The 27,953-nt window shown below is 38.2% G+C and overlaps 1 protein-coding gene and 1 pseudogene across 6 annotated transcripts in view; one reads left to right on the top strand and one right to left on the bottom strand.

Moving 5' to 3' along the window:
- FBXW11 (F-box and WD repeat domain containing 11) overlaps window positions 1-27,953 on the top strand; it is a 133,436-nt gene that overhangs the window by 34,470 nt on the left and 71,013 nt on the right. The window lies entirely within an intron of this gene.
- Window positions 23,670-25,910, bottom strand: LOC114891650 (annotated as a pseudogene).

Here is a 27,953-nt window from a genome sequence, read left to right as displayed (position 1 = left end):
ATATCAAGTTTTAAAAAATACTTGTAATAAACGTTTAATATTTTGAAATTAAGTTCTCAGAAGTTTTTCTTTATGTTGTTTTCCATATTCTTGTAAGTATTAATTCGATCATTAGATGATTAGGAAACCTTGGGAAGATCATTACTTTTCTTCTTTGGGCTTTAGTTTCTTCACTTCTGAAATCAGGGGTGGAAGTTTGAACTAATTGGTCTTCCAGTTTCCACAGTCTATGATTCTTTGATTTATTGAATGTGAAAATTGGTCCTTTTTTTTTTTTAAAGTTCTGCATCTCAAGTTATTAGCAGAATCTAATCAGGGCACAGTACGTTATGCCTTCATGGTTTTTACCCTTTGAGGCAAATACATGTTAAACCTTGCAGAGGGAACCTGTTTTTAGTGAATAAATGAAAATTGATTTGCAGATGAGCTTTGGCATTAATTTGGTATTAGTTGCTGAATACAAGTATAATCCTTAAACTCTATTCTCAGATCTGAGTGATTCTGTGATTTGGATAACTACAAAGATTCCAAAAAAGAAACCTAACTTGAGCTATGAGGATGTTGGAAGTTTATTTAAATTAAATAATGTGTGTAATCTGTGTACACATACGTAATGTGTTTGGGCCTTTTCTCTGCCCTAAACATTTTGCTAGGTATCTCTGGATAGAGAGCGTTTGTTGTAGTAAAAAGAAAACATGTTTGCTTAGAGTCAGACAGGATTAACTTGTAGTCCTAATTCTGCCATCAATTAGCCCTTTTTTTCTTGTACCTTGGACAAGTTGCTGTTTCAACAAATCAAGCTCTCCTTTCCTGATCTTTGGTTTCCTCTTCTGTAAAATGGAGTAATACTTGTCTTACAAGGGTTTTTGTGAGGGTTTACTATGTCAGCTGTCTAGCATATAACAAGAGCTTGATAAATGGCAGCTATTTTCATTATATTATACAAACATTTATTCAGCATCTTTTATGGCACTCTATGAAAGTGTTGGAGTGGCAAAATATGTGTGACTGGAGTATCAGTGATATACTTTACTGTATTGGCTATGGGAAGCTTTGAAATGAAAGCACACTATTGGAAATGTGTGGCATGTTATCGTTACCGAAAACCTGCTCCGTTTTTTTATTCCATTTGAGTCCTCTGGTTTTGTATTCTTTTTTTTTTTTTTTTTTTTTTTTTGCGGTATGCGGGCCTCTCACTGTTGTGGCCTCTCCCGTTGCGGAGCACAGGCTCTGGACGCGCAGGCTCAGCGGCCACGGCTCACGGGCCCAGCCGCTCTGCGGCATGTGGGATCTTCCCGGACCGGGGCACGAACCCGTGTCCCCTGCATCGGCAGGGGGACTCTCAACCACTGCGCCACCAGGGAAGCCCTGGTTTTGTATTCCTTAAATACCTTTTCTAAATAATCTCAATACTCTAGTTACATTATAGGTGAGATATAACTAGAAAGTACAGATGCTGGATAGGAAGGAATCGGGTTTGATTTCAAGCATAGTGGACTTTGTTTATATTATAGTTGGGGTAACCATAGAATTTATCTACCAAACCAGAACACTTTGAGAGTGAAAGTTATGCTGGGACCAGTGTAAACCTGGACTGTCCCAGGAAAGTGAGTATATTTAACCATCCTAATTATAGCTAGAATAAACAAGTTTATGAGGTTGGGCCTGAGGCTTCTGCAGTATTTTGGTTGAACCCAAGCACCCACCTTAAGGTTTGTTTTTTGTGTTTGTTTTTTTTTTTTTTGGCATGATTATTGATTTTGCCAGAGTAAATTAATTGACCTTAGGTCTGAAAAAGTACTTATTGAATACCATAAATAATCTAATGGTTTAAAAAATACTAGCCATAATGCATATGTTTATATTTCACTTTTTTTCTTAATTCCCTTAAAACCAGCAAGCTCTTGAAAGAGGAATGGGAATGGGTAAATGAAAGAAGCTTTTAATTCTTACTTGTGTCAAATGAACTTTGTAAGCAAAGTCCAAAATGAAAATCATGATTATTCTAAAGTTTTTTCCTTTGGGAAGGCAGAGATATGGATGACACTCAAAATCAGATGCGTTTTTATCAGCTCTTTTATTTCCTGTATCTATCTATCAGTCTGTCGCTTATCTTTCTTGTTCTTTTTGCCTTATGTCTCTAGGTCGCCTGTAATTTTATTTAGGGATGTGCAAAACTGTACCCAGATGATAAAATTTCAGGTGATCAATGATAATAGAGGCATCATAGTCTTGTGGAATGAATGTGGGTTTTAATAGCAGCCATCAAGGTTTGAAATTCTGACTCTCCCCTCCTTTGCTGTTTGTCCTTGTGCAAATGACTTACCTCTGAGCCTCAGTTTCCTGACGCTGTGGTGTGGGAATTAGAGAACACATTTAAAGTGCCTGGCACATGGTAGGTGATGTAATGATAGCAATTATAATTACATGACATAGACCAAAAACCATTACTTTTATGAAGCTAGAGTGACAATCTCACCATAATCTTGTTTTGCACTCAAACTTTACAGCTCCCTTTAGTGGTTTTCATTTAAACATTCTTTCTCTCCCTCTTGATTCTGTTCACTGTATCCTGAGGAGTTAGTGGTTGGCAGCAGAAACCTCCTTTCCGTAGGACAGAAAGTGGGCCCTCTCCCAAGGTTTCAGTAAGTTTTGTTGGACTACCACCCCTGACCTCCAAGCTGCCAAGGGTGCACCCCCCGCCCAACTAACATTCAAGTTGCCTGTGTGAAGGAGTGATTTGTTGCGGCCTCTAACTGCTTCTTCTTCTCTTCCTTCCTTTTTGTCATCCTGCAGTGTTCTGTGCCAAGGTCTTTGTGGCTAGGCTGCGCCAACCTGGTAGAGAGCATGTGCGCACTGAGTTGCCTGCAGAGCATGCCCAGTGTCAGATGTCTCCAGGTGCCTCTCTTCTTTCTTGTTGTAAATGTGTTTTTTACGTATACCATGAACATTTGTTGAAACTTGCAGTAGTGTGTTTAATCCAATGTTAAGTCTGCTAAATGTTCTGTGTAACCCTCTGCTTTCCTCCAGCCTGGGTGCCCCACATGGAGGAGTTCATGCCAGGAGGGGCCCTTATGAGCAAATGGGCCTTTGGATGGGCCCTGTTGTGCTCCTCTTTTTCTGCTCCTGCTTTTTATCCCCCCAACCCCCACCTTGAAGCTGTGATTCTCATGTTTAATAGCTGTGCATGTACCCAAACAACCTTGACATTTTCCATTTGGCTACTTTCAACAGTTCTTTGTTGAGTTGGGAGGATTTCATAATTCAAGTGGCGATTTTTCTATTTTGAAACTCATCTTTTTGGCTTGCTTTCTCTCCCTCCTTGCATAAAGGAGTGGAGAAAGAATCACTAATGGTACAAAGCCTCAAATTGAAGCTTATGAAGATCACAGCTTTACGCTGGCAGTAACTATCAGTTTGGGCCACCTCCCACACCTGTCCTTAGGGTCCACCCAGTTTTCCAGGCCGAGGCTGGCAGAGAATTCCACAGATAAAAGTAAAACTCTTTGGGGGTGTGGGAGGGGTTGCTCCAGAAAAAAGCTATTAGCAGGAGTGCAGCTGGACTGACCTCACTTGTTGGGATGGATTGTAAGAGAGCCAAGGCAGAAAACATTGTGACTTTATTGGGGAAGCTCTGTTTAGAGAAAGCATGAATTTAATTTAGTATGGTTTCAGTAGCAGTATTCAGTTTTCATCACTGTATATTCCAGACAGTTTGATATATCTTTAAAAAGCAATATTGAATTCCTGGCATCCTGTTGAGACTGCCCTGTTTTAGGAAAACACTGTAGAATCAGGAAATGAATTAGAGGGATATTATTGATGGTATGGGTGAGTTTACTGTTCTCAAGGTTATCTTTCTATTCATGTTTACAGTCTTTAAGTGGAGCTGGGGGGGCCAGGAAGGAGAAAAGTTTCCTTCATATTGGGATCATGCTTTTTATTTACTTATGAGCAAACGTTCTGAGCAGCATTGGTGTGGTTATTGATTCAGATTACTTTCTTTAGAAAACTGTGCTGGAACCTCACTAACACAGTTAACTAGAGAGTGAGTTTAATGTAAGATCCAGCTGTCTTAGGGTCAGTATAAAAAGTTAGGTTACAACTCTTAGGGTCCAGGGATTGGGTGTTTCAGCGATGCTGCAGGGTAATGTATGTTTATCCTTGGAAAAGCGGCTTCCCTGCATGTGATGTATCTTTAACAAAAATGTTCTTGCAATAGCAGACATTATTGCATGTGTTCTCCTTGGTGCTAAATAATGGATATTTGCATTATAGTAATAGTGTACATCTTTGTCTCTATTTCTCTGAAGATGCTTACTTGAATGTTACAGTTTGCTTTTTAGTGGACTGATCCAGTTTTTTTTTCCAGAAATTTAAGCAGGCGAAGAATTGTAGTTGTTAATGAGGTCTGGACGAGCAGATTATTTTTATTGCATTCAGTTAAAAGCAATTGACTGATGGAAGGCATTATTCAATATATTTTAGTAACAGTATTGTGAATTCTCTGGAGGTGGGGTGAGTGGGAGGAAATATGGGTTCCTACCTTGTTGAAAATGGAATCCCAAATGTGTTAAAAGTTCTTCTTTGACTCATCTCTCCAAGTGAAAATCATTTAAGAGAAAAAATGTAAACTTTGCCTTGATTGGACCTTGAAATAAGGTGAAATATTGAATGATATTCACTGAAATGTGAATGGAACAGACATTGTCTTCAGAGGTGTATTTGGGAGTTTCATTTACTTAGGTTTTCATTTCCTTTAGTTTATGATAGAGTATGCACCACAGTAAAGTGAAATATGTACTCAGCTGATTGGAATTAGCAAATCATTGCTCTCTTTTGTTCCATTTGTGAATGGAAAGTAAACATATGTATATGAACCCAGAAGACTTCCTTTCTCTCTACCCCTTGGTTTTACATATTATTTTAACACTAGTGTTCCTCCTCTCTACCTCCAGTATCCAAACAAGTGCTAAAACTTAGTGATTAAAATTTAATTTGGGTATGGGCTTTTTCAAAGAATGCCTGTTGTTTATATGCTACATCTTAGGTTTATCACAAAGATGACTTTTGCTTCACATTGCATGCCTCTCAGCAAGCCCATATTAAGAAGAGAAGGAACAGGCTACCCAAAGAGCCTGGTTGACTTTGCTGGGGCTCTGGAGTTGCATGAAAGGGCCTCCCTTAAAATTACCACATTGGACCCATGAACAGTTGCATCTTTAGCCAGTTAGCCTATCTATTGATATATGGCTGAATTAGTGTACCTTCTGAAAAGCAGGAGTAAAGATAGTACTGTAGTTCCCTTTAGGCATAGTTTCTGCCACCTGTGAGAGGGGAAAAGGAATAGTAAAGACTTAAAAAATAAAAATCACTCATTCACCTCAATAAAACTGTTAAAAAAAATCACCACCAATTATACTTGGGGCTTCACATATATTAGCTTTGTGACAACCCTATGAGATAGGTACTATTATTCCCATTTTTTCAGATGTAGAAGCTGGGTCTCAGGTGATATGTGTGATTGGACCCAAGTTAATCTTTACATATCTGTGAAGTGGTGGAGCTAGCATTTAAACCCAAGATTTGCATGATTCCAAAATTGGTTTTCTTTCCTCTACACTGGAATGCTACTATTTCTAGAGTTTTCCATTTTAGTTTTGTTTGTGAAAACTTTACTATTGCGATATCCAGTGTGTGGCTTGTTTAGTCATTATCTGAAAATAAAAAAAGAAAACCTGCCAAATATCTATAGCGGGGGAAATTGCATTCCCTTTGCCAAGCTGAGCCCTCCTGAATCCTAAAGCTAGCGAGTTTCTTGAGTGGCTTTTCTGAAAATTCAAGTCCATGAATATTTACTGAACGATTGGTATGTGCCAGGGCCTGTACTGGTGCTGGGTATATAAAAAGATGAGCAATACAGACTTGTTCCCTGCTCTCAAGGAACCCATTGTAGTAAGCAGACCTGTGAACAAAAATCTATAGACTGAACCACAAATGAAGTCCCTGTATGTGTGTGTGTGTGAGATGAAATTCTGAAGTTACCCAAATACACACACACACACACACACATACATGTAAATATACACACACATACATACATACTTTTAAAAAAAGTGAAACACTTTGGGTTTCCCTGGTGGCGCAGTGGTTAAGAATCCGCCTACCAATGCAGGGGACATGGGTTTGAGCCCTAGTCCAGGAAGATCCCACAAGCCACGGAGCAACTAAGCCCATGCACCACAACTACTGAGCCTGCACTCTGGAGCTCGTGAGCCACAACTGCCGAAGCCTGCGCACCTAGAGCCCCTGCTCCGCAACAAGAGAAGCCACCGCAATGAAGAGTAGCCCCTGCTTGCCACAACTAGAGAAAACCTGTGTACAGTAATGAAGACCCAATGCAGCCAAAAAAAAAAAAGTGAAACACTTTGAACTAGGACTAACCCTCAACATTTTTTAGAACAGTTGAACTAGAATATCTTGTTGTCTCTGAACTAAGCTGAACTGAATCAATATTTTAGTTGGTTCAGATAACCAGATTCAACCAGTTGATTATTACATCATATAATCAAGAGTTCAGACCATGTATATATGTATCATTTATATGATAATATAATTATCATATAGGTATCATATATATATGACTGTATATGTATTTATTTATATATATGTATCATTAATTTTCCACCTTTTTTTTTTTTTTTTTTTGTGGTACGCGGGCCTCTCACTGTTGTGGCCTCTCCCGTTGCGGAGCACAGGCTCCGGACGCGCGGGCCCAGCGGCCATGGCTCACGGGCCCAGCCGCTCCGTAGCATGTGGGATCTTCCCAGACCGGGGCACGAACCCGTGTCCCCTGCATCAGCAGGCGGACTCTCAACCACTGTGCCACCAGGGAAGCCCTTCCACCTTCTTTTTAAGTGTTGGGTCCTAGGTACTAGGTTATCTCATTTAATCCTTTATGGAGAAGTTATCTATCTTGGCTTTTTTGTATATGAAGTTACAGAATTGAATTGACTTGCCTAAGGTTACACATTTATTTAAGTGGCAGAACTAGGTTATGAACCTAGGTCTGGATAACTGCAAAGCCAGTGTTCTGGTCACCATGCTGTAGTGACCTTAACCTGGCAACTGCCATTTTTGGGTAGAAACAATTGCCCTTTATTTATTTATTTACTTTTAAAATACATTTTATCTATCTATCTATATATCTGTGGCTGCGTTGGGTCTTCGTTGCTGCGTGTGCGGGCTTTCTCTAGTTGGGACGAGCGGGAGCTACTCTTCATTGCGGTGCGCGGGCTTCTCATTGCGGTGGCTTCTCTTGTTGTGGAGCATGGGCCCTAGAGTACGTGGGCTTCAGTAGTTGTGGCACGCAGGCTCAGTAGTTGTGGCTCGCAGGGTCTAGAGCACAGGCCCAGTAGTTGTGGTGCACGAGCTTAGTTGCTCTGCGGCATGTGGGATCTTCCTGGACCAGGGCTCGAAGCCGTGTCCCCTGCATTGGCAGGCGGATTCTTAACCCCTGCGCCACCAGAGAAGTTCCTCCTCTTTATTTTTAACATTAAAAAGTTGAAAGCTAATGCACCTGGAATGTAGAGGTTCCATGTAGTGATCTGACAAGTTTTCTTGGGAATGACATTTGCAAGCTCTCAGTTGGGGAGAGTGTTAGTGATAAGCTTTTTTAAAGAGCTGGACTGATTGCTTGAAATGACAGCAGGGGTCATGTGACTCAAGTTTTAGTGCCTCTCACCTAGCTCCATTGTGGATAGTGCTGGGCAGTTATTAATAGAACTTCTTGACATCTGCCTTTCTTGTTTCTTTTCTTTTCAGTATATATAGTGAGCCACACTGGTTTGAGAACATTACAGTTGGAACTTAACAGCTACCAACGTAAGAGAATATTTTTTAGAGAAGGGAGGTAGCTTGGTAGAAAGAATCCTTATTCTGGAGCAGACAAACCTCAATTCTAGTCTTCTGCCTGATGCTTAATAGCTTTGTGACGCTAGGCAAGTTACTTAATTTTCCAGACCCACGGTTTCCTCATCCTTTACATGGAGATAGTTATATCTGTCTGTCTGAGGTAGAGGGGAGATAACAGCTACACCTTACCAATTGCTTGCTGTTGAGGAATGAAAATCCATTTCTTTCATTGCTTGCCCCTGGTTCCCTATTCAAGAAGAGAGAACTCCAGTCTTAGAGTCCAGGGCAAGATAAGAATAAGGTAAAAGACTGGGCATATGATATGATATGGCCCCTGCTGTCAGGTGTTCTTGTTTTGTTCAGGGCTGTCTCCTAAGGTCACACGTGGCTGTTCCAACTCAATGTCTCTGTCTTTTTTTTAATGGGCGTTGGGGATTTATTATTTCTTGTTCATTATTCTGTTGCACTCTAGGGCCAATAATGTGAAGTCGTGGAGTAACCTTTCAGTGGTAGAGTGTAGTATTTTATGAACATTAAAAAACACATTTTTTTCCCTGTATAAGAAAATTTACAAATATAGTTTCTTAAGAAAAAAAAAAAAAAATCCATTGGTAACCTCACCACCCAGAGAGAACATTTGTTGCTGTTTTAAGGTCTGTCTTCCTCCTTCCTGTTGGGCAGGGAGGAATTCATCAAATTGTGCAGGTTCTCTTTGTTATTGTGGTGATTAAAATGATTATAAAAATAGTGTTTTAATGTCCCATGGAACCCCAGAGTGTGACTTTGGAGTCACTAGAAGGATAATGCCTCTCTCGCTTACTCACCTGGAATAGCTCTGGATTTATCTGTATTATATAGCAAAGCTTTTAGTAAGATTTTATGTGAAAAATTCTATGGAAATTTCTAAACACACAAAAGAGTAAAGCGATCCATTCAACTCAGCCTTGAATAGTTTTCAAAATTATGCTATTCTTAGTCCAACTTTCTCTTTCTTGAACTTTGTTTTTCTCTGGGGCATTTTAAAACAAATCTAAGATAGCTTTTAAAAAAAAAGAGTTTGACAAATCACCGTTTTATGTCAGCGAAAAAAAATATATAAAAAAGTTTCAAAGAAAAAAAAAATAGTACAACTGGTACCGAAGGTTATAAAAGACATGTAAAGTTTCCTTTGAACACAGTTCTCACTTCCCAAAGTATCACTTCTGAGTTTCCCATTATCCTTTAGACAGAAACTTAAAAAAATAGAACCATATTATACATATTATTTTTCAATTAATAACTTTTTCAGTTAATAAGATACATTGCCCATCTTTCCATATCAGCATATAAAATCATATAAACCCTATTCTTTTTTGTGGATGCAATAATATTTCATCATATTGGCTTTATCATTTAAAAATATATATATATATCCCATTCCCTATTAATGGAACTTTAGGCTTCAGTTATTTTTTTCTGTTATGGCACTTTGCTAATTTCAGTGAACATATACCTTTAGGCTTGCATGATTATGTCTGTAGAATAAATTCCTAGAAGTACAGTTGCTTGGTCAAGGAGTATCAGTGTTTTATTATTAAATTGTCTGTATACAGAAAAGTAATAATCTCTCCTTTCCATCCCCCCCGCAACAAATGTTAACAGTTAATGTTGTCTACCATTGCATGTTTTCGTTTTTTGTTCATAGGATGATATGTAACCCAACAATTACAGGGATTTTCCCTCTTTACTTACAGTCATATTGCAGACATGTCCCCAGGTTTTGTAAAATCTAACTCTTTCACCAGTGGAAATGTCACCAACTTTTATCATCCATAGATTTGGGGGCAGTGAGGGCGAGGAATACATTTTTTTTTCTTCTTTGAATTATAATATATGTGTAGAAAGTACAGAAATCTTAACTATATAGCTCAGTGATTTGTCACAAAATGGGCAGTGATTTATTTTGATAGGTGAGGCTAAATCGTTTTCATGGAGGGTGGACCAGTTTATAATCTAGTTTATTTCTGTAAGCTCTGGATATCATTTGAAAATGTTTAAGGCTTACTTTAAAAATATTATTAAAAATAACCTATACTTGTTCCAATTTAAACTAATAATAAAAAGTGACAAATAGTAACATGATGAATTAAGACTTTCTACCATCATTTAAAAATCACTGCAGGGGCTTCCCTGGTGGCGCAGTGGTTGAGAGTCCGCCTGCCAATGCAGGGGACACGGGTTCATGCCCCGGTCCGGGAAGATCCCACATGCGGCAGAGCGGCTGGGCCCGTGAGCCATGGCCGCTGAGCCTGCGCGTCCGGAGCCTGTGCTCCGCAACGGGAGAGGCCACAACAGTGAGAGGCCCGCGTACTGCAAAAAAAAAAAAAAAAATCACTGCATAATATTCCATTTAATATATATATTACTGATTTTAAGAAACCCTCCCTTTCTTGTCAAGACTGCTTCCAATTTTTGAGACATCCATGTTGAGTAGAACATCATTGTAGCTAAGTGTTTGTATACTTCTGTGATTATTTCTTTAGGTGAAAGAATGTGCACATTAAAACACTTTAGGTTGCTAAATTGTACTTTTGACAGTCTGGCTCAGATTATACTCCTAAAAGCAGCGGATGAGAGATTCCCTTTTTATATGCCTTAGCTGGCATTGGATAATTTAATTTTGTATTTTTTTGCCATTCTGATAAATGAAAATGTTAAAATACATATTTATTTATTGGCCATTTCTACCTCTTGTTTTATGAGTTTACCTCTTCATACCTTTTCTCCATTTTTCTAAAATGACTTTTTTAAAAAAATCTTAGTTGTAGGAATTCTTTATATATTAAATCCAGTAACTCTGTCATTTATTGCAAGTGTTTTCCCTAGTTTGACATTTGCCTTTCAGTTTTGTTTATAATGCTTTGTGCTTTGAAGAAGATTTTGAAAGAAATTTTTACTTTTTATGTAATCATACTTATTCTTTTTTCTTTTTTAATGTATTTTTTATTGAAGTACAGTTGATTTATAATTTGTTAATTTCTGCTGTACAGCAGAGTGACTCAGTTATACACATTTATACCTTCTTTTTTATATTCTTTTACATTATGGTTTATCCCAAGATATTGAACATAGTTCCCTGTGCTATACAGTAGGACCTTGTTGTTTATCCATTCTGTATGTAATAGTTTGTATCTACCAATCCCAAACTCTCAGTCCGTCCCTCCCCCAACCCCCTCCCCCTTGGTAACCACAAGTCTGTTCTCTATGTCTGTGGGTCTGTTACTGTTTCATAGATAGATTCATTTGTGCCATATTTTAGATTCCACATGTAAGTGATATCATATGGTATTTGTCTTTCTCCTTCTGACTTACTTCACTTAGCATGGTCATCTCTATGTCCATCCATGTTGCTGCTAATGGCATTATTTCGTTCTTCTTTATGGCTGAGTAGTATTCCATTGTATATATTACCATATCTTCTTTATCCATTCATCTGTCGATGGACATTTAGGTTGTTTCCATGTCTTGGCTATTGTGAATAGTGCTGCTATGAACATAGGGACGCATGTATCTGTTTGAATTATAGCTTTGTCCGGGTATATGCCCAGGAGTGGGATTGCTGGATCATATGGTAACTCTATTTTTAGTTTTCTGAGGAACCTCCCATACTGTTTTCCATAGTGACTGCACCAACTTACATTCCCACCAGCAGTGTAGGAGGGTTCCCTTTTCTCCACACCTTCTCCAGCATTTGTTATCTGTAGATTTTTAATGATGGCCATTCTGACTGATGTGAGGTGGTACCTCATTGTAGTTTTGATTTGCATTTCTCTAATAATTAGCATTGTTGAGCATCTTTTCATGTGCCTGTTGGCCATCTGTAGTCATTCTTTTCCTTTACCATTCTTCTAGTGGTTTATGGCTTTATGTTTTATATTTAAATCTTTCCATTTCTCTGTAATTTATTTTGGTATATGCTGTGAATCAGGGATCCACGCTCTTTCTAAATGGCCACACTGTTTTCTGCATACTATTTACTGATCTAGCTTTCCCCCCATTGGTTTGAGATCATATGCTCATGTTTCATTTCCTTGTATCTGATGATGCCCACTCACAGAAATCCTTTCAAGCTTTTGTTCTTCTTTACTTCTCTAGTATCATCATCAGTTATTAACCTCTTTAGGCTTGTCATGGTCCACAGTGTATCATGCTGTCTTTCATACATATAATGCTGGTTTCAGAGTGTCCTGTTAATGATGATAAGCTTTGAAAGTTCAAAAGTTCAAAGTGCCAAACAGAAAGATTCATTTTAGCATTTCTCTAAAGAAGTGATGTTTCCTGTTTTTACTGTGAATTGAAATTCTTGGGTTTTTTTTTTTTTTTTAGTGATTTCCATGTCATTTTCTGAATATAGGGTGACTTGGTGATCTCAGAATTTGAAGCAACAAGTAAATTCATATTTTGGAGAAAGTTTTAATGATAGCACAATGACTGGCATATAGTACTAGCCCTCAAGAAATAGCACTTTATTAATTTCATTGATCATATACATATTTTTAGGCACTCAAGAAATCACATATATTTTCCGTGGAAGAGAGCCTCTGCTATGGGAAAATGAAAACTACGCCTCATTTTACTAACACTTTTAATTTATGGTTTCCAAAACAGTGTGTGTGATGGATAAGGCAGTGTGCGTGTTGAGTAAGGTTTAACAGTATACGTAATTTGAGGATAGGGAGGTGGGTAAATGGGATTCAGACCACATTAAAAAATGCCTTTTTAATTTTCAACAAAAATGACACAATATACCTCATACTACAGACTTTTATTTTATTGCTTGTAAGAATTCTGGTTTTATGTATTTCTGTTGATTTATTTTTATTGCTCTGTTTATGAAAGTAACACTTTTTCCCTGCAAAAATTTTGGACAGTAGAGAAGTATAAAGAAGAAATTAATCATTCAGCCATAATCTCACTTCATTTTAGTGCCCATTCATTGTTTTTTCTTCTTGACATTTTATTCTTATGTATGTGTGTATATGTGTTGTTTAGTTTATAAATAGGCTTATACTCTACGTATACTGAATTATAACCCCATTTTTACCAATATGATTCACATTAGTAAACTTAGGTCTACATTTTTAATAAATAACTATGTAGAGTTTAATTGTCTGGATGTACAATAATTTAATCATTCTCCTACTGATGGACATTAAGGTTATTAAATTTTAGTCTATACTTGTTTCTTAGGTTGTATTATTCATTGGAGAAATTCTGAGTCAAAGGATATGAACTTTCTTAAGGCTTTTAAACATTGACCAAGGGCTTTCCTGGTGGCGCAGTGGTTAAGAATCTGCCTGCCAATGCTGGGGACAAGGGTTTGAGCCCTGGCCCGGGAAGATCCCACATGCCGCGGAGCAACTAAGCCCGTGTGCCACAACTACTGACCCTGTGCTCTAGAGCTTGCGTGTCACAACTACGGAGCCCGCGTGCCACAAGTACTGAAGCCCGCGCGCCTAGAGCCCGCGCTCTGCAACAAGAGAAGTCACCGCAGCGAGAAGCCCGTGCTACGCAACAAAGAGTAGCCCCCTCGCCGCAACCAGAGAAAGCCCGTGCACAGCAACAAAGACCCAATGCGGCCAAAAATTAAAATTAAAGTAATTAATTAATTTAAAAAAAAAACCCCAAAATTGACCTATCCTCCACCAAAGAGGTTATTCTAACTTATATTATTCTTAGCATATGATAGTATACTATCTCAGTATATGATAGTACAAATAAATGCCCAGTGTAGAAAACTGGAAAACATAGGAAAGCCCAAAGAATACATTAAAAGAATCACACTTTGTTTATTCATTTGCTTATTCTTCAAGCAACACATATTTATGATGCTCCTACTGTGTACCAGGGATTATTGTAGGGGCTGGGAATACAAGAGTGCACAAAATAGACAAAAAGCCACTGTCTTAGAACCTAAATTTTAGTGGGAAAAGAAAGAAAATAAGTAAAACACATGGTATTTTAGGTAGTAAGAAGTGCTGTGGAGAAAGTGGGGGCAGGGAGTAGGGCACCCCAAGGGTTGGGGCTTTTATTCTGCATGAGATGGGAAGTCACTAGAGAATTTTGACGAAAGGTGTAATTTATCTGACTAATGTGTTAATAGGACCTATTAGATAATAGAATGAAGAGAGGAAGCAGGGGGACCAACTCTAAGGTTGACCAGTGTATTAGGGTTCTCCAGAGAGACAGAACCAGTAGTAGATAGACAGATGGATAGATGGATAATTTAGAGAATTGGCTCACATGATTGTGGGGACTGGCAAATTTGAAATTTGTGTGGCAGAGAAGCAGAAATGCAGGCAAGATTTATCTTTTACAGTCTTGAGGCAGCATCTTTGCTCTTAAGGCCTTTAGCTTTCTACATGAGGCCCCACCTGCATTTTGGAGGGTAATCTGCTTTACTCAAAGTCTACTGATTATAAATGTTAATCACATCTACAAAATACCTTCACAGCAACATGTAGACTAAAGCTTGACCACACGACTGGCCAAGTTTGTTGTGGCCAAGCTGAAACATAAAATTAACCATTACAACTGTGACTGAAAAGAGGCCAATATTTGGAGTTAGGGATACAAATGGGAACAGAGGTAGTCCATGACCAAATGAAGAAAGAAAAGGTGAGTGTGACATTAGTAAAAATGGTACCAGCCTTATCAAGCCAATATCATTTATATCACCAATGTCTAATAACCATTTAGTCAGAGGTGATTTGGACTTTGGAGTCCATGGTATGGGAAGATAAAAATATGTATCTACTTGCAATAATGAAATGCTTCAGTAATGATTCTTCATAAAGAGTCATTCAGTAGATAGTACTCATTTTGTGGAAGAACCATAAGTGTGCAGGGAACTCACAGTTAGCACTTACGCTAGACACATTACTAAACCCTTTCCCATATATTGTCTTTTTTAATCCTTTGAACAAATTTTACGAAATAGGTTTTGTTATGTCTGTTTTATACATGAGGAAACTGAGAAAGAAAGCTTGCGACTTGCCTAAGGGCGCACACCTACTAAGTGGCAAAGCCAGGATTTAAACCTAGTCTCTCTGGTTCCAATACACCTTATTGCCTCGTAAAGTAGAAACTATTTTCATAGAGACGATTATCTGTATTTTAAGTTGTAAATAGGGTTTTCTAGGACAATTACGCAATAGGAATGCTATTTATGTTATTACACAAGTAGCGTACATGATCAAATATCTCTTCTTTAGAGGCCTTCTCTGGCCACCCAATCTAAAATAGCTTCCTGCTTTTCACTCTGTTCCTTTACCCTACATTATTTTTTCTTCAGAACACTTAGCACTGCCTGAAATTACATTCCATGTTTGTTTTTTTTCCTCCTGTCTGTTGTCTTTTTCTCCCATCAGAATCCCAAGTTCCATGAGAAAAGGGTCGGTCATGTCTTACTGTTCACTGAATGACTAATTCACCTGGACAGTGAATTTGTTCCTGGACAGACAGAATAAACTGGAGTGTGAAGGAATGGCTGTCTCTAAGCTTTGTTGGGATTATATGGGGTAGTGGTATTTGCTGTCATAGCCAGAACTACTTTCGACGTAGTTCTCTGAGTTCTTTGAATCCAGGTATTCAAGTTTGAAGGGAGTTCCTTGAGTAAAAATTGATTTTTCTTTGAAGGATAGCTTATTGTATTGTTGTTTTGCTTAAAAAATCTTTTCTGATTATAAAAGCAGTACATGCATATTGTAGAATGTTGGGATAAAAGTGGAAAGAAAAATGAGAAATAATCCTCAATTTAGGGAAGTGCCATTCTTAGTATTTTGGCATATTGTCTTTGAGTTTTTAATCTTTGCATATGCTTTACATAGTTGAGAATTATATATATATATGATTATTTATATCTTTATATGCTTTACTTTACATGCTTTGTACACTTATTCAGAATTATTGTGTTAATGTTTTCCTATCATTAAAAATTTCTCATAATTTGAAGTTACCATACTTCATGAACAGCCCATAATTTAACATTTTTCTGGGGGCTTAAACTCTTCACTTTTAATTATTAAAAACGAATCTCCATCTTTTTGCATAATTCTTTGCTGTCATTTTCAATTACCTAGGATATATTCCTAGGAGATGTACTGTATATATCCTGTCAAATTGTTTTCCAGAGGGTTTGCATATCATTGTACCCTCACTGGGATTGAACATTATTATTCTAAAAAAATTTAACAAGGCTGATTTGTGTGATTCAGTAGAATACTCTACATTCACAGGCCTCTTCACAAATGGCAGCTCTCCTCTCTGAGCAATTTGAGTATATGTTGAGTCAGCTAAGGCATGGCCTACTAAAATAAGATCTAATAATACTGGATATGCTTGGCCAAGAATAAAGGACTTGAGAGACATTTTCCAACATGTGCCTTCTTGTTGAATTGCCTGGGTGCTCTGACTAGAATTCAAAATTGAGATTATTCAGTTTAGATGAGGTTATTCAGAAAATACAGAAAGTATAGAATCACCCATAATACATTTTTACTGACTGCCTGCTGTGTGCCATGCACTGTGCTGTGATCCGGTAGTACAAAGAACCAGCTGCCAATCTTTGTAGATAGATGGCATATGAAAACTGTTTACTCCAGTAAAGGAAGGTTCTTTCTACCCCATTCTCCCTTTAGAAAACCAGGAGTCGCTTACTGAAGTCCTTGTAAAATCTCTTATATTATACCATGCTTCCATCTTTTTAAATTTGGAGTAAAAGGCAAATGTTAAATCCTTCATCTATAAGACAACAGGAAGTGAAAAATTAAGGATTAGAGTAATGGTAACCAGAAGAAACCAACACCTAATTAATTTCAAAGTAAAAACTTTGCCAGAAGAAACATTGCCCAGAGGGATCTGGTAGAGTTCGCAGGAAAGAGAAGGATGGAAGAATCCCTAACTGTCAACTAGTAGTGAATGGCTTGGGGAAGACACTGAGCCTGTAGTGTCCTCAGTCAGTACTGGTTTGAGATGTTTACTAAAATCATCTGACAGTGGTGGTGAAAAAAGCACAAATCATTTCAGCACAATTTTTTCCTAGGGTTATGATCCCACAGTTTGAAGTGTTGGGTATTAGTTATTGCAAACCAGCCATTAAAAGATTTATTTTTATTGATTTTGAGACAGTCTTGAGCTCAATTGTAAGTACAGTACTAAGAACTTTTTGTTTCTCAAACTATGTGAAAGTAAAGCTGACTGAATGCTCCGTCATGTTCTAGTGTTTTAGTGTATATTTCTTACAAAGGAGCATGTTCTACATAATCATAATATGAGAATCAAATCAGTAAATTAACATTGGATACATTACTGCCATCCAGTCCTCAGTCTCTTGAGTTTCACCAAAGGTCCAATAATGTCCTTTGTAGCAAAGGTATCCAGTTCAGAATGATAAGACACCTTTAGTTGTCATACTTCTTTAGTTTCTTTCAATCTGGAACAGTTTCTCCGGCATTCCTGGACTTCTGTGACCTTGGCACTTTTTTTTTTTTTTTTTTGCGGTACGCGGACCTCTCACTGTTGTGGCCTCTCCCTTTGCGGAGCACAGGCTCCGGACGCGCAGGCTCAGCGGCCATGGCTCACGGGCCCAGCCGCTCCGCCGCATGTGGGATCTTCCCAGACCGGGCCACGAACCCGTGTCCCCTGCATCGGCAGGCGGACTCTCAACCACTGCGCCACCAGGGAAGCCCAGCCTTGGCACTTTTGAAGATTACAGATCAGTTATTTTGTAGTATGTCTGTCAGTGTAGATTTGTCTGTTTCCTTATGATTAAATTTAGTTTACACATCTTTGAAAGGAATATCACAGAAGTGACGCTGTGTTCTTTATCTTTGCATCTTATTAGGTAGTACATGATTTTGATTTCTCTTGTTACTAATGGTGGTCATCTTGATTATTTGAGGAAGGTGGTATCTAGGAGCTTTCTTCACTATAAAGTTACCCTTTTTCTCTCTGTAATTAAGTATTTTGTGGAGAGGTACTTTGAAACTGTATAAATGTCCTCTTTTCATTAGAATTTCAGTTTATTCACTTATAGACTTGTGGTTTCTTATTTTTTTCAGTGGGTTATAATCTGTTATTATGATTATATATTTTGATGGTCAGATTGTTCAAATCTTGGCCATTGCATGCCGTTTCAAGCTGGGTCCTGTATCCTTTTGATCTGTCCTCATAATTCTTTAAGCACTTCTTGCTTTCTGGGGCAAAAAAAAATTTTCCAGGCTCATCTTGTATTTTCCCATAGTCAGCCCTGGAATTAGTCAATTCTGTAAGGAGCCTTGGTTTCTTTTTGTGAAGAATGGTATTTAGATCTGGTTGCTAAGTGTGCTTAGTGCTATTGGGATGTCACTGCTTCTATAGGCTCTCTCAGCCAACAGTGTTAGGTAATATATGTATAATTTTGCCTCTGTGGAAAAAACTCCCTCCTTTTCTATGTATTAAAAAACCGCGGGGGCTTCCCTGGTGGCGCAGGGGTTGAGAATCTGCCTGCTAATGCAGGGGACACGGGTTCGAGCCCTGGTCTGGGAGGATCCCACATGCCGCGGAGCAAGTAGGCCCGTGAGCCACAACTACTGAGCCTGCGCGTCTGGAGCCTGTGCTACTCAACAAGAGAGGCCGCGATAGTGAGAGGCCCCCGCACCGCGATGAAGAGTGGCCCCCGCTTGCCACAGCTGGAGATAGCCCTCGCACAGAAATGAAGACCCATCACAGCAAAAATAAATTAATTAATTAATAAACTCCTACCCCCAACATCTAAAAAAAAAACAAAAACCGCGGGCTTCCCTGGTGGCGCAGTGGTTGAGAGTCCGCCTGCCGATGCAGGGGACGTGGGTTCGTGCCCCGGTCCGGGAAGATCCCACATGCAGCGGAGTGGCTGGGCCCGTGAGCCATGGCCACTGAGCCTGCGCGTCCGGAGCCTGTGCTCCGCAACGGGAGAGGTCCCAACAGTGAGAGGCCCGCGTACCGCAAAAAAAAAAACAAAAAACCGCGAGTTCACAGTGATAGTTCTAGTCCAGTCTTACAGATTTCATTCTAGTTTTCTAAGGTAGCCCTTTTCATATTTGTAACTCCCTTCTCTAACAGTGAGAAACAATGACTCCTGTTTTCCACAGTATGTGTATTCACTTGCTCAGTTCTAGAATGCATATTCAATAGTTTCAGAATTGCTTACCTATATCACTGAAAAATAAATTTACTAACCATACTGAATATTTCTTTACAATTAACTTTTGTTTTTGGCTATATATTCTAACTGCTGAGTTCCAGAGTCACTTGGATTAATTTTTTCCTCACCATTAAGTATGATTATGTTATTCAATTGAAATGTATTTAGGTTCGTTTGTTTCTGTTGATATTTCATCTCTCTCTCCCAGTCGTTGTTGATTTTATTTTTTTGAGTATATAAAGCATGTATTGCGGTTCTAAGAGTAAAAACAATACAGAAAGGTCATCCTTTCTGTCCTGTTCCCATTCGTCTGTTCTTTCCATCCTGTTTCCATTGGGTAACCAATTCTTTTAGTTTCTGATTTATCCTTCCTGGGTTTCTTTATGCACTAAGGAACAGGAACACACATGTATATTTTCTTATTTCTGCTTACTTCTTATACAAAGGGTAGTATATAGGTAGATACTGTTTTGCACTTTGCTTTTTTCACCTGAAAATGTACCCTGAAAATTACTCTGTATTAGCCCATAGAGGCCTTTCTTATTCTTGCATAAGGCTGCATACTGTGTGTTGATACACCATAGTATATTCGGCTTAGAATCTTAAGTATGAGCATGCAGGTTGTTTTGTTTTTGTTTTTTTTTAATTACAAACAGGGCTGCAGTGCATATGTTTACCTTGTGCATATGTGTTTTCATAGTATTTAATTATAGTGTATCTTCAGGGAAGATTCCTAGAAATGTATTATTGGATCAAAAGGGATGAATTGGGAAATTGGGATTGACGTATATACACTAATATATATATAAAAGATAACTAATAAGAACCTGCTGTATAAAAAAAATAAGTAAAATAAAATTCAAAAAACCCCCCCAAAAAAAACCAAAAACGAAGAAATAAAAAAAAAAAAAGTTGATACAGGATCAAAGGTAATGCCCGATCAAAACGTCAAGCTACTTATGTAGTTTTGTTAGATATTGCCAAATTCTCCTCCAGAAGGGTTGTACACATTTGCCTTCCCACCAGAAGTATATGAGAGTGCCTGTTTCCTTACTCATTTACTGACAGAATGTCTCGTCATACTTGTGAATATTTGCCAGTGTTAGGTGAGAAATGTATAGCTTTAATTTGCACCTCTTTAATTATGAGTAAGTCTAAACATCTTTTCTTATTTAAGGGTTGTTTTTATATCTTTTAAAAAGTCTGTCCATGTCCTTTCCTCATTTTCCTGTTGGGATTTTGGTAATTTTTATCCCCCTCAATTTAAAAGAAAAATTTAGGTATATAAGTCCTTTTACCTGTGACATACGTTTTAAATATTTTTTCCAGTGTTCTAATTTTATCTTTTTCCAAATGGCTGACCAGTTGTCCCAGCACTTATTAAAAAGTTCTGCAGTTTAGCAAATGCAAACTAATATAGAATGCATAAACAACAACGTCCTACTGTATAGCACAGGGAACTACATTCAATATCCTATGATTAAACCATAATGGGAAAGAATATAAAAAAGAATGTATTACATATGTATAACTGAATCACTTGGCTGTACAGCAGAAACCAACACAACATTGAAGTTCCCTAGTGATTTGAGAAGCCACTTTTATCACGTACTAAATTTGCATATGTACCTGGGTCTATTTCTGAACATTCTATTCCATTAGGCCAGGATGTGGCAAACTATGGCCCTCTGGCCAAACCCAGCCCTATTTTCGTAAGTAACGTTATATTGGATCACAGCCCCACTCATTTATTTACTTATCGTCTGTGGCTGCATTTGTGCTACAACAGAAGAGTCAAGTAGTTGTGACAGAAACTGTGAGGCTTGCAAAGCTTGAAATATTCACCTCTCATCCTTTACAGAAGCTTGCTGACCCCTACATCAGAGTAATTATCTATGCATATGCCATAAAAGAACCTTGTTTTTAACTAGAGAGACTTATAGTATGTGGGGCTAATCGCACCTTGTAGCTTTTCTTTTTGCATGTTGTTTTCTGAGTATTCTTATAAGTTTTTCCACATGAATTTGAGTACCAACTTGTCTGGCTCCACAAGAAGCTTTTTATGTGATACTGGGGTGGTTTTTTTTTTTTTTTTGGTGGTACGCGGGCCTCTCACTGTTGTGGCCTCTCCCGTTGCGGAGCACAGGCTCCGGACGCGCAGGCTCAGCGGCCATGGCTCACGGGCCCAGCCACTCCGCGGCATGTGGGATCTTCCCGGACCGGGGCACGAACCCACGTCCCCTGCATCGGCAGGCGGACTCTCAACCACTGCGCCACCAGGGAAGCCCTATACTGGGGTGTTTTAAAATTATAAATTAGGGTGAACTGTTATCTTTATAATGTTGAGTTGTCTTATCCAAGAACTAATTTTGAAGAAGAGAATAGAGAAACTTATCAAAGAACCAAGCCACAAAAATGCATCAGACCAACATGGTTTCACAGGGGAATTCTACCAAATCTTCAAAGCATGTGTAGGCCAGAAGCTTCATAAATTGCTTCATAGCATTGATTTTGAAAAAAAACAGTTCTTCTGGGGGGAGTTATTTCTAGTTTTATATCTTTTGATCAGAGGCTATTATTATCTGATTTTTTTTCTTTTGTAGAACTTATTTCTTTGTGATCAAATATATGATGAGTCTTCATAAATTTTTCATGTGTGCCTGAAAAACAGATTCGTCTCTATTTACAGGGTGTAAAGTTTGATATCTTTAATATTTGCTGTACCTTCTTGATTATGTTTATTCTTCTGAACTTTATATTTTGGTCCTCTTGATCTGCTTTGTATTGGGAGTAGTGTGTGTTAGTGTATTTTTAATCCATGTCTCTTTGCATATCTTTTAGTTTCTTTTCATGATGTGTTGTTTTCTTTGCTCTTTTATTTTTGAAATTTTTGTTTAAACTTAGAAAGGTGTATATTTTTGTTCTATTGATTACCCTTTACTTACAACTTTTAAAATGCTTGTAATTCTTGGGGTTTTATTTAATATTTTATTAACAAGTTTATCCTTTTAATGGAATTCTTTAACTGCCACCTGTTCACTATACAACAGTCAGGACTTGTTCTTTCCTCTTCTGATCCCTTCTCCTTTTAAGCTGCATTATTTCTCCTTTTCAGAATGTATCACATATTCTTCAACCCTCATCATCTTCATCTTTGTTTTATTCTTATATCCATACTGTAATTATTTTATTTTATATATTTTTTTTACTGTAATTATTTTAAAATGTTTACCATTAATCTTTTTGCTAAAGTGTTCTGAGTCATCTCTTGGTTGCTCAAGGATACAGAATTCCCTGACCTGTTACCTGTTTGAAACTATTTTCCTATTGTCTTTGGTTAGAAAATCTTTACTGTACACTTCCTTTTCTACCGTTTTTGGAAAATGCTGTCCCACTGATACGTTGCTTGGTACATTGTTTTTAAGATATTTGATGCCAGTCTAATTCATGCTCTTTCTCTTGTAAGTTTTCTTTTAATTTAAAAAAATTTTTGGACTGGAGACTGAGAAATCTTTTCTTTATCTTAAAGCCTAATAATTTTACTAGGGTATCTCTAGGAGTTCAGTGCTGTGGGCCAATTTTCCCTAGTATCTGAAGACCCTGTTAACATGCAGTTCAGATTTCCTTTTATTTCTGGAAAGTTTTCTTGAACTATAGTGTTACCGAACCAAACTTGGGTCCACCCACCTGCACGCAGTAAAGCCAGTCTGTTGACACCAGGTTATGGTGAAAGAAAGTGCAGCGTTTATTGCAGGGCACGAAGCAAGGAGTCCAGGACAGCTAGTACTCAAAACACCTGAACTCCCCAGTGGGTTTCAGGAAAACCCTTTTAAAGGCAAGATGAGGGAGAGGTGTCCCAGGGTATGTGGTCAGCTCATGCATAGTTCTTTGGTTGATGGTGAGGTAACAGGGCTGTGTCACAGGGGTGAACATTATCAGTTCTTAGCCTCTAGTGGGCCTGTGGGGGCTGTGTGCTCATGGTCAGCAACTAGTTAACGTTTTGCATTTGGTGGGCATTTTAACATCTGTAAGACAGCTCAGGAAATGATACTAGTATCTAGGTACTTCAGACAGAGGCTAAAGCAGAGGATGTTGGGGAGGGGTCTGTCCCTGAAAGGCTTCCTCTTTTTCTTCGATTTCAGCTACTTCTCTGTCCTGTTTTGTTTCTTTCTTTATCTCACTTTCATTCTCTTAGATTATTTTCCTGCTTTTCTTTAATGCCTATTATTACATTTTTCATTTGAACTTATCATTTTGGGGGCATTGTAATTTACTTTCATTTCTATTATAATCTTGTTTTTATTTCTTTACTGAGTTAAATCTTGTTTCATTTCTTTCTGCTTTTGGTATGTTTTCCTTCTTGAGTTTTGACTTTCTGATTCAAGGCATTTAAAAAATAACATCATATATTTGTTTAAGCATAGAGTTCAGTTTGGAGTACTCTTTTCAGGCACATTCCATAAGCGCAATATGCCATAATGCACTAAGGCATACGTAGTATATAATAAGTTTACTTTTCTTATGTATAACTAGAATGATAGTATCTATGTACTATCCCTAGGAAAATCAAGTGAACAATTACCAAAATCACGCTCAGTAGGGCTTAATTATCTTGTAGAACCTCAGTTAGGAAAGACTGATTTGAGGTTTTCATTTTCTTCTGCCCCTCCCTGTCCTTTCTTCTTTTATGTGTGGGGATTTCATTAGCTGAATTTGTGTGTGTGTGTGTGTATAGATGAAGATTTGCTTATGTCACTACATTTTGGGGGGTAGGACTGGCAGTTTGAGGTTAATTTTATGAGTCCTAGTTTAAGAACATCTTCTGTCAGTGTAACAAAACATAGTTTCTTTCTTTGTTTTTTTTTTTTTTGGCTGCGCCACACAGCATGTGGGATCTTATTTCCCAGACCAGCGATTGAACCCGTGTCCCCTTCAATGGAAGCACGGAGTCTTAACGACTGGACTGCCAGGGAAGTCCCCGAAACATAGTTTCTTTACTGGGTGTCTTGTTTTGGGGTGGGGAGCAGGAGATCGAGGAGGAAGGGCTTTGTTTGCATCCTTTGAATGTTTCAAAAAATTCTTTAATCTTGCAGGATCTTAAAATCTCTCCCCTGCCATTTCTTCTTCCCTTAATTGTATGGTTTCCAAAAGACAACTGGCTTTTCCTTTCCTTTTTTTTTTTTAAATTAATAAACTTAATTTTTTAGAGCAGTTTTATCCTGGAACTGAGTGGAAAGTATAGACGGTTCCCAGTTCCCATATCTCTCTCTTTTTTTTTTCCTTTAGAATTATTTTATGAAATCGTAAAGGTACAACAGCTTCTTAACTCTACACACGGACTTAAATTTTTTTTAAAGGATAAACGTTATGTCTTATTACACCATGATCCTGGCTAGTAGCTTTTCAAAACGTTGAGAAAAATCTTAAAAAAGGTTTCACATGTTACCTGAAACTTACAAATTTAACATTATCAAAGAAGGAATGCTTCTACACTCTTAAAAAGACCACTAGAAAGAAACAACAATTAAAAAGCTAAGAAACTGTCTCAAAGGCTTTTTTTTTTTTTTACAATCCTTCCTGTACAGTGAGGTAATGTTATTAAATAATCCAATCCATTCACAAAATGGTTCTCTGCATCTGCTCTGGTGTCTTCTGCCATATCACTGCGTATTTATGCATGACTGAGAAAAGAGTTTCCTTAACATTGTTACTTCGGTAACCTGAAGCTGTTCTGTTACCTCTGGGCTCTCATCCTCTCCTATTTATACAGTGAAGCCCATGGTAAATAGGAAGAAGCTCAATATTGGCTTCTCCCTCCATAACCCCCACTTCCTCCACTGTCTCCTGGACCATAGTTTCCTCCACCATATGGTCCCCCATGTTCCTGCTACCACCAAAGTCTCAACTCTTCGTAGTTAGAAGGTTGCTGGTTATAATTTCCACTTCCATAATGTCCTCCTCCATAGTTGTCATAACCACCTCCGTAGCCCCCACCCTGGTTGCCATATCCAGGTCCTCCACCACCATATCCTCCTCTTCCTCCTCCATAACCAGGGCTACCTTCAAAATTCCCACCTCCGGGCCCTCCTCCATACCCATTATAGCCATCCCCAAATCCACGACCACTTCCATATCCATCAGATCCTCCTCTGAAGTTACTTCCTGGTCCTGGTCCAAAATTTCCGCCACCATCACCACGAGAATCTCCAGAACCAAAGTGGCCTCCTCTTCCACTTCTAGAACTTTGGACTTCCTGCATTTCTTGTCTAGATAAAGAAAGCCTTTCTTACTTCTGCATTATGACCATTGATAGTATGGTATTTCTGCAACACAGTCTTATCCACAGGATCACAGTCATCAAAAGTAACAAACCCAAAGCCTCTTTTCTTTCCAGACTACCTATCCATAATTGTCTCAATTTTTCCATATTCCTCAAAGTAATCTCTAAGATGATGTTCCTCAGTATCTTCTTTAATTCCATCTACAGATAGCTTCTTCACAGTGACATGAGCCCCTGGCTTTCCAAAGTCTTCTCTTGCAACAGCACGTTTTGGCTCAACTACTCTCCCATCAGTTGAATGAGGTCTTGCAGCCATGGCGGCATCAACCTCAGCCATGGATGAAAAAGTTACAAAACCAAATCCTCTTGATCTTTTGCTTGCAGGATCCCTCGTTACCACACAGTCTGTAAGTTTTCCCCATTGCTCGTAGTAGTTCTTCATACTTTCTTCTGTAGTTTGAAAGCTCAAGCCACAATAAAGAGTTTACAGAATTGTTCCTTTTCTCTCTCCATCGCGGACTCAGTTGCTTCAGCGCGATTGGGCGCAGCCGAGCGAGATGAGAGAGATCTCCGCGGACGAACACGAACCGGACGCATCCTGGCGCTGTAGTGAGAACTGCCGCAGCTCGGGAAACAGCATCGCTAGGAGCACCTCCACTTGCGACGCGGTGGTGCTGCCACTGCCGCTTGAGCCACTGCCGCCACTTTTCTAGAACCTTCCCCCTGACTAACGCATCTTCCCTACCTCAGGCTGTTGCGTACCCATATATCTCTTGTCCTTACACAGGCGCAACCTCCCCCACTATTGACATCCTGCACCCGAGTGGTATATTTGTTAAAGTCCATGGACCTACATCATCATCGGTTTTGACACATGTATAATAACGTGAATCTACCATTATAGTGTCATACAGAACAGTTGTACTGCCCTAAAAATCCTCTGTGCCCTGCCTATTCTTCCCTCTCTCCTCCTAACCCCTGGCAACCACTATTATTTTTACTGTCTCCATAGTTTTACCTTTTCCAGAATGTCGTATAACGGGAATCATATAGTATGTAGCCATTTCACATTGGCTTTTTTCACTTAGTAATACTTATCTGAGTTTCCTTCATGTCTTTTTATGGCTTGAAAGCTCCTTTCTGTTTAGTGCCAAATAATATTTTATTGTCTGGCTATATCACAGTTTATCCATTCACCTACGGAAGGACATCCTGGTTGCTTCCAAATTTTGGCTATTATCAATAAAGCCACTGTAAACATCACTGAGCAGGTTTTTGTGTGGGCATAAATTTTCAGTTTATTTGGGTAAATACCGAAAAGCGTGATTGCTGGATCGGATAAGAGTATGTTTAGTTTTGTAAGAAACTGCTGAATTTCCAAAGTAGCTGTACCATTTTGCATTCCCATAAGTAGTGAATGAGAATTCCTGTTGCTCCATATCCTCACCAGCATTTGGTGTTGTCCATGTTTTGTATTTTGGCCATTCTGATAGGTGTGTAGTGGTATCTCATTGTTTTAATTTGATATATGATGACATATGAAGTGAACATCTTTTCATATGCTTACTGCCATTTGTATATATTCTTTGGTGAGGTGTCCGTTCATGTCTTGCCCATTTTAAAATTTGCGTTGTTCATCTTATTATTAAGTTTTAAGGGTTTTTTTTTGTATTATTTTGGCTAACATCCTTTATCAGATTTGTCTTTTGAAAATATTTTCTTCAAATCTGTGGCTTCTCTCTCTCTCTCTTTTTTTTTTTAATTCTCTTTTGATATTGTCTTTCACAGAGCAGAAATTTTTAATTTTAATGAAGTCCAGCTTGTCAATTATTTCTTTCATGGGCTGTGCCTTTGGTGTTGTATCTAAAAAGTCATCACTATACCCAAGGTCACCTAGATTTTCTCCTATGTTATTCCAGTACCGTTTGTTGAAAAGATTATCTTTGCTCCATTATATCGCCTTTGCTTCTCTGTCAAAGATCAGCTGATTATATGGGTCTGTTTCTGGGCTCCTCCTGTTTTCTTGATCTGTTTGTCTGTTCTTTCAGCAATACCACACACTATCTTGATTAGTGTTACTTTATAGTAATTCCTGAAGTTAGGAAGTGTCAGTTCTTTGACTTTCTTCTGTTCCTTTAACATTGTGTTCTCTATTCTAGATCTTTTACCTCTTCATGTAAACTTGAGAATTAGCTTGTTTGAGAGTCATAAAATAACTTGCTGGAATTTTGATTGGGATTGCATTGAATATTTAGATCAAGGTGGGAAGAACTGACATCTTGACAATAATGAGTCTTACCATCTATGAACTTGGAATATCTCCTTTATTTCGTTCTTTAATATCTTTCGTCAGAGTTTTATAGTTTTCCTCATATAGATCTTATACATATTTTGTTAACTTTATACCTAAATACTTCATTTTGATGGGGTCCTAATGTAAATGGTAATGTATTCTTAATTTTAAATTCCACTTGTTCATTGCTGGTATATATGAAATGTGATTGACTTTATATTAACCTTGCATTTTGCAACCTTGCTACAATTGATTACTAGTTC

The sequence above is a fragment of the Monodon monoceros genome, unplaced genomic scaffold (genome assembly GCF_005190385.1).
Source record: "Monodon monoceros isolate NGI ecotype Baffin Bay Population unplaced genomic scaffold, NGI_Narwhal_1 Super_Scaffold_12, whole genome shotgun sequence".
Classification (NCBI taxonomy): Eukaryota; Metazoa; Chordata; class Mammalia; order Artiodactyla; family Monodontidae; genus Monodon; species Monodon monoceros.
Note: the sequence above shows the minus strand (reverse complement) of the source record. Positions and strands in the feature narration are given on the sequence as shown.